The following is a 7614-nucleotide window of genomic DNA, read 5'->3' as shown; positions in this document are numbered from 1 at the left end:
GACAATTCCTGTTGATTCCGAAGAGGTTTTGACGTGAAACAACTTGGATTGGCTTCCTTATCAAATTATCTTTCCATCCATATGTGGATCATCGAAAACGGAGTCCGGATGCGTCCTGGGTGACCAGTTTAAGGCAGACTGGTCCTGGAGGCCGAGGCAGACTCGGATTCTTGTTGGACTGTGCCTCCGACTTGTGTTGGACGTCCTTGCTGGTCATCATCACCTCCACCACTTCCTCTAAGTCTTTCATGACCCTCTCCAATGTTCCTAAGCAAGATAACATCATTAGGTAGTAGTCTATTCTCAAAAATATGAAAAGTATCGCTTAAGAATGAGCTCACCTCTAAATTGAGTTGTCGCTTTCGAGCCCAGGTCATTGGACCTTGCATGACGGTTGGAGGATCAGTGGGTACCTCTTAAAAAGTGATGTCCTCATCAGTAGGCCCTGATGATGCCTAACCCCTTCAAGCCGTTCTCCTTGAGGATGTGGATGGCGATGATGTGGTCCCAGATCTTCTTCTTGCCCTTCTCTGGGATGCCCCACTTCCTCCACGACTCTAGGGCCTCTTTGATCAAGCGCCCAGTGAACTCCGGCAGAGGGGCGGCGGCATCGTTCTTGAGGTAGAACCACTACGAGTGCCACCCCTTGTTAGACGTTGATAGCCACATCGACGAGCACTCACCGACCCGATTGTTCTAGAGCTAGATGTCGACGCACCCCATCGGCATGTGCAGCTCCTGCCTGCCGCTTTTCTCCCTCTTCTTCTGGAGGGTGATGATGAAGAAGTACCTCCACAAATCAAAGTGGGGGCTGATCCCCAGGAACCCCTCGCACAGGGCGACGAACGTCGCCATGTGCTGGATCCCATTGGGATTGAGATGCTGCAGTTTTGATCTTGTAGTAGTGCAGCAGCCCCAAAAAAATTTGTGGGTGGGAGTCGCAAACCCATGCTCGTGGAAGTGGGCGAACGACACCATATAGCCGTTGAGCGGCGACGATATGTCCTCCTCATCGGGCAGCAACCACTCCTCGGTTGTGGTCAACGCACGGAGAAGACCATGACAGATGAGGCCCTCCATGCATTGGAAGGTGATATCAGAGCGGCACCACGGATCCATTGGATATGGGGGCGGGTGGATGCGAGCTCGATAGTGGTGGGGATGCAGAGACAGAAAATCTGAGCGATTGGTGGTGGCGGTCATGGCTGCAGAGGCAAGGATGCAAGGTATAGAATCTGGGGGGTGAACCCTTTGGTTTTATAGGGGCGACGGATACGATGAAACCAACCGCCTGCCTATATCTCCACGCCTGCCACGATCTGTCGCAATGTCCCACCATGGGACGTGCGCACGCAATCTATGTCCGTTCCATCAGGAAACTCGCTGGACGTTTTGCCTCTCCAGATGGGCCATGACTCATCACGAGTAAGGGGAATACGGATCTAAAAGCGCCTCTACAGCCCGACTAGGCCCAGGACTTCGCAGGTCAGCCCATCGACAGGTTCGACAACCGCTCTAGGCACCTTTAGGGTGAGAGGAGGAAAGGGATGGGCCCGCTAGCGGCCAGTACCTTGGCGCATGAGCGTCGCGGGCATCCCGGCCCACATTCGAGTCTCGGCCGGTTATGATCTATGGTTTTTTTTGAAGAAAGGTACTTAGCCCTCGGGACCGGTCGAACGAACCCGAGAACTATATGGATTGACCGCTGAGAATCTGAGGTTAGTCACCAAACTAACCCAAGCTAGATCCCTATGAATGGGATGTCAGGGACCCCACTCAGACTAGCCTATTAACAGCTCACCGGGTGCCATGATTCATCCTTAGAGGAAAATCGTGGCACGGCTCTGCCCCTCCTTTTTTATCGGAAAAAACGCTTGAGGGAAGACAATCGCAAAGACGAACCGATCCTCGACCGGGCCCCTACTACGGGAGGGGCTTGAGGAAAGGTAATCACCGCCCCCAGGTCACGCTGTGGGCAATAAAAGAAGGCCGAGGCCTTCAGAGTCCTATTCGGAAAAGCCTCCGAAGGAGTGTTCTACTCCTCCGTAGGCTCGGGGGCTACTGTCGGGGACCAATACTTGGGTACCTAAAGAGGAGGAGCTAATAACCATCAACATTAACTCATCCGAGCAATCAAGAGCGCGACTACTGCTCTAATCGATCTCTAGGTGTGCAAGCTCCACCTCGCTCGACCTCTGAGGGCTAGCTCCACCTCGCCTGGTCTCTAGGATGGGCTCTGCCTCGCCCAACCTCTGGGGGTAGGCTCCACCTCGCCCGACCTCTGAGGACGGGCTCCGCCTCACCCAACACTGAGGCTATGGGCTTCGCCTCACCCGACCTCTGAGGGCTGGCTCCACCTCACCCATCCTCTAGGGGTGGGCTCCGTCTCGCCCGACCCTTGGTTTGCGCTCTGCCTCGCCCGACACCGAGGCCATGGGCTCCGCCTCGCCTGACCTCTGAGGGCTTGCTCCGCCTCGCCCGACCTTTGAGGGTGGGCTCTGCCTCGCCTGACACCAAGGCCACGGGCTCCGCCTCGCTCACCCTCTGAGGGCTAGCTCCACCTCGCCTGACCTTTGAGGGCGGGCTCTGCCTTGCCCGACACTGAGGCCACGGGCTTCGCTTCGCTCGACCTCTAAAGACGGGCTCCTCCTCGCTTGACACCGAGGCCACGGGTTCTGCCTCACCCGACCTCTAAGGGCTGGCTCCGCCTCACCTAGCCTCTGGGGGTGAGCTCCACCTTGCCCGACCTCTGGGGGGGGACTCCGCCTCGACCGACCCCAAGGCCAGGGGATCTGTCTTGCCCGACGGAGACCCATACCACCGCCAACCACTCTAGGTCTAAGCGAAGGGGCCTGGGTGAAAGCTCTGACACCAGGGAGGTGACTAGCACGCCCCGATATAACCCGTGGCCGTGACGGGATATACCTAGGGATTCACATCAGGAACAATGTCGGGTGTACCGATGCTGTTCTGCCTAACCCTCGTACGAGGACTGACAGGCGCGTCAATTCACCACGATGTCCACCAGGACGGAGTGGAGTGCCTCGATCGGGAGACGACGCCTGCGCATAGCGCCAGTGACGAATAGGGTCACGACGTGGAGTTGTCCCTGTTGATGTCTACAGAGTTGACGGGACCCACGTGAAGGAACACCCCCAATATTTTCAATGTTGAACCTTACGTGGAGACGTAGTACGTGTAATATAGATATACTATTTGATAATATTTTATTTAATTATATATCTTGGATGTCTGATCTTAATCTAATCAGTAAGATCAAGTGTTACTACACCCTTGTACAATACAGTGCTAAATAGTTCTAAACATAATTGAGTCATAAGTATTTTTTTCTATATGATAATACATGTTTGTCGGAGAAGTGCACAACGATACTACCTCCTTCCATAAAAGAATAAAGTTCTAGTTTTATTTATAGTCAAACACTCAAACTATCTAAAGTTTGGTTAAATTTATAAAAAGTAAGTATTAATTTTTATGAAAGCAATAGATATACTATTCAAATACATTCATGACGAATCCAACAACAACAACGTAGCCTTTCAGTCCCAAATAAGTTAGGATAGACTAGAGTTAAAACCCACCAAGAGCCTCAAGTCACGGTTCAAACACTTCAATAGCTGCTTTCCAAGTACTTCTATTCAAACATAGATCTCTAGATATATTTCAAACTTTCAAATATCTTTTTATTGTCTCCACATGTCAATTTCGGTCTTCCTCTATATCTCCTCATATTATTAGCTTGGCTTAGGACTCCACGATCATTATATTACTTGGTTTGTACAAACTTGGAGGCAGCATGTGTTAGGGTTTTGATTTGAGCGTTGCTCTTGGATCTAGCTACATGAATAGACGTGACTTTTGTCTCAAAATAAAAATACTAGCGTCCTGTTTGCCTGGCTGATAAGCTATGACTGAAAGTACTGTTTGCTGATTTGTTGTGAGAGAAAAATACTATTTGTTGGCTGAAAAAGTATGACTTATAAGCGAAGCGAACAAGACGTAGACGTCACTACCATGGAAACAAACCCGGTAGCTTTGTGTGATTTAATCTAGTATACATTAAGTAGAGGTCTTTGATGGCTTTAGTTTACAAGTTGGCGCATGTTTAGTTGGGTGAAAGTTTGAAATTTGGCTACTGTAGTATTTTTGTTTTTATTTGGTAAATAGTGTTCAATTATGGACTAATTAGGCTCAAAATGTTCGTCTCGCAATTTCCAACCAAACTGTGAAATTAGTTTTTTTTTATCTACATTTAATGTTCCATACATGTATCGCAAGATTCGATGTGATGGCTACTATAACACTTTTTTGAAATTTAGGGTGGAAACTAAACACGCGCTTGGTAGTTGCCTATCGAGTGGACACATCTTTTGGAGCAAAAGATTGAGGCATCAAAATACTTTGAGATTTTGCTCGGAAATTGGAGCGAGATTTTGGGCTGTCAATGGCCCACGGCCACTGCATACAACCTGCAGCTAACTGGCATTTGAACCCCCTCCCAAAAGAGCATGGGTATATGATGTACTACATCCCCACCCAACTTTGATGTAGCCAATAAACCTTGCAATCGTAATGATGCAAAACATGGCATGAGTAGGCATCATTCCACTTTAATTACCTGGTGGCATCATTGATCCCATGTGCATGCTCGCATGCCTGCGAATTGTCGTGCTAATCCTTTTGGTTACTTTTGGGAAAAAAAAAGACATGTGATTAATCAAAATACTCACGCGTGTGCAAACATTTTTCACTCTCACATTTTGATGCTTGTATTATTATATTAGTAGTTCATAACTACCAGTAAGCAAGAAGTACACCATGATTAGTAAGCAAGAAGTACACCATGATTATGGCTTCTGAGCTCCGTTCGGCTTACCCTATATTCGGTTTCTTTTTTCAGCCAAAACAATGTTTTTCTCTCATAACAATTCAGCCAGAACAGTGTTTTCAGCCAGTTTCAGCCAAAATTCTGCCAGCCGAACGGGACCTGAGTGCGATGATCTTATCTATGGGTCCGTTTAGCAGGAATTCAGATTCTAGTAGAAACTTTCTGCATTTAGATTATCTTAAGAAACGTTTCAAACGATGAATTGGAGTCAGTTTATGAAATCATTTGGCCAGTAGGCTGAATTCTAATTCCAAAAATATGTTTTTAATAAAAAAATATATATAAATGAAAATATGCTTCAACAAAATGCAGGGTGCTAATAACATACTCTGTGGATGCACAACAGCACTGTCAGCAAAGCATTAGTTATAAAAAAATAAAATGCAGGAGTATTCAAATACCTCAGGACCCCCAAAAATTTGTAAAATAGTAGTAGTAGAGGCAAGAGGAGCGAGAGGCGACGAGGGCCAGGGTCAAGGGGGCAGCTTTATTTTGAGGCACTGGCAGTGTTTCAAAAAAGAAGGAAAAAAGATAAATAAAGCAGGATGAGCACTTGACCCTCCGACCAGCAACAAAGATGCACATCGGCCTGCCTGCGATCACCAGTTTTGCTTCCTCAACTATGGTGATGGTTTGGCTTATAAACCGTAACTGAAAGTACTATTAACTAATTTAGTATAAGAAAAAAATATTATTTATTAACTAATAAACTATGATTTATAAGTTAAATACGACCAAACAAACAGGCCGCATACCAGACAACACAAGGACCAGCAGTAGCTTAGGACCACCCTATCACAGCGTCCGCTAGGTTCTTCCTTCTTCGGGCTCGGGGGCCGTAAAGAAATCATACGTTCGCCCGTAATAGCTCTTCCTTCCCTTGCTTAAGGACCCGTTTTATTCTATCCTAATCTTAAACCCTAGCTTTGCGGCAGAAAGTGATCCAGACCACCATTGCCGTAGTACGTACAAAAGCCTGTACACAGGCATTATTGATTGTCTTGTTCAGTTGTTCGGCCTGTTTGCTGGTTGGTTTTTGGGCTGGTTTGAGCTGGCTGGTGCTGGTTTATTGTGAGAGAAAAACACTATTGGCTGACTGATTTGGGCTGGCTGAAACCAACTAGCGAACAGGGTGGTTCTCAAATGCAAAGTCTGGCCCCTACTTCAGCCCTAAACATGTGCTAATAATAAATTAATTAGGCTTAATAAATTTATCATAAAAAACACGATATATTCTATAATTTATTTTTTTATTAGTATTTAAATATCCCGTGCTATACCCTCGCGTGACACCTCGGTCATCTGATCCAAACAACCGCTAAATATGCTCAGCAAGGCTCTATTAGGGCTCTGAAATTTGGATGGACACATGTTCTACCCGAAGACCCTATCCTGTTGGCCCACCACCCCGGCCCTCATCCTGCCTCTCGTGTCCCAGCCCCCGCGTCGCGCTTCCTCTCTCTTCCCCTGCGCGGCTGTGAGCTCCGGTGGCGCCCTCCCCTTCGGCAGCGCGACAGCAATCTCCGGCGGCGCCCTCCCCTTCGGCCCCGCGAAAGCGAGCTTTGGCGGCGCTGCCCCCCTCCGGCCGCGCGACGCCATCCCTCCAGTGGCGACCCGGCGGTCCGCTGCGCGGGCGCTCAGGAGCCTCGCCTTCCCGATCCCAAACCTCGACTCCGATGCGGACGCCGACGCCAGCGCCGGCACCGGCCGCCGCGCCCCTTCCCCGAGGCGTCGCACAACCGAGATCCGGACTCCCCCGACGCCGCGCTACCGAGCTCCGGAGTCCGAATCTCGCCTCCTGCCCTGGCGCTTCCCCTGTTTCCCCACACGTATAGCTCAGCAGATAGAGCACAGTGAATGACGAGTGGATCCTTTCATCAGTGTCTATCAAAATGGATTTGGGGCCTAAATTTATAGGCTATTGTTGGAGAGAAAGCAAAAAAATCTGGACCAACAAAAATAAAGGAGCACCCAAATCAAAAGTGAGGATCCTAATTTAGGTGGTCCTATTACAGTTGCTCTTCTAGTATAGTCATGAAGATAGTAATTTAAATGGTGTACTGCTACTCCATCTCATGGTTTGACTTCGTGTGATCTTTAAGGCTAGACTTTGGTTGTTACATGTCCCGTTGGGTTTACCCCATATTCAGCTTATTCAGTTTATTTTTTTAGTTGAAACAGTATTTTTCTCTTACAATAATTCAGTCTGAACAGTGTTTTTCAGTCAGTTTTAGTCAAAGCAAGCCAAACGAGGGCATAATTACAATAGGTTGCTCGCAATGATAAAAGTGTGGTCTAGGAAATTTCATTAGTTGCTAAAATAATACACTGCCCGTAACAATAACATCGAGATGCTACGAAATTGCTTTCAATTTTTGTTACGAAATTTACATTGTGTTAGTTCTAATTACTAATAAAAAATATTATAAAAATGAATCTTACTCTCATTGTCTCAAAAAAAGGAATTCTAGGTTTAGGATGACCCAAATTTTCTTAATTTGAACCGAGTTTATAATAGGTTTATTATAAAATTATATCACATAACTAATCCGATTGTATATATTTGGTATCATAAATGTTAATGCCTGCGTCCTCACACCCAAATGAATAAATTACTCTTTGTTGAATAATAAGTTAGTAGTGGCATAAGAAAGTCACATTTATTTAGGATTCATTTTTTGGCAGTGGCAAACACTAGTAAAAGT

This window comes from Miscanthus floridulus, unplaced genomic scaffold, assembly GCF_019320115.1.
Source record: "Miscanthus floridulus cultivar M001 unplaced genomic scaffold, ASM1932011v1 fs_720_4, whole genome shotgun sequence".
Lineage (NCBI taxonomy): Eukaryota > Viridiplantae > Streptophyta > Magnoliopsida > Poales > Poaceae > Miscanthus > Miscanthus floridulus.
This window is presented reverse-complemented; position numbering follows the sequence as displayed.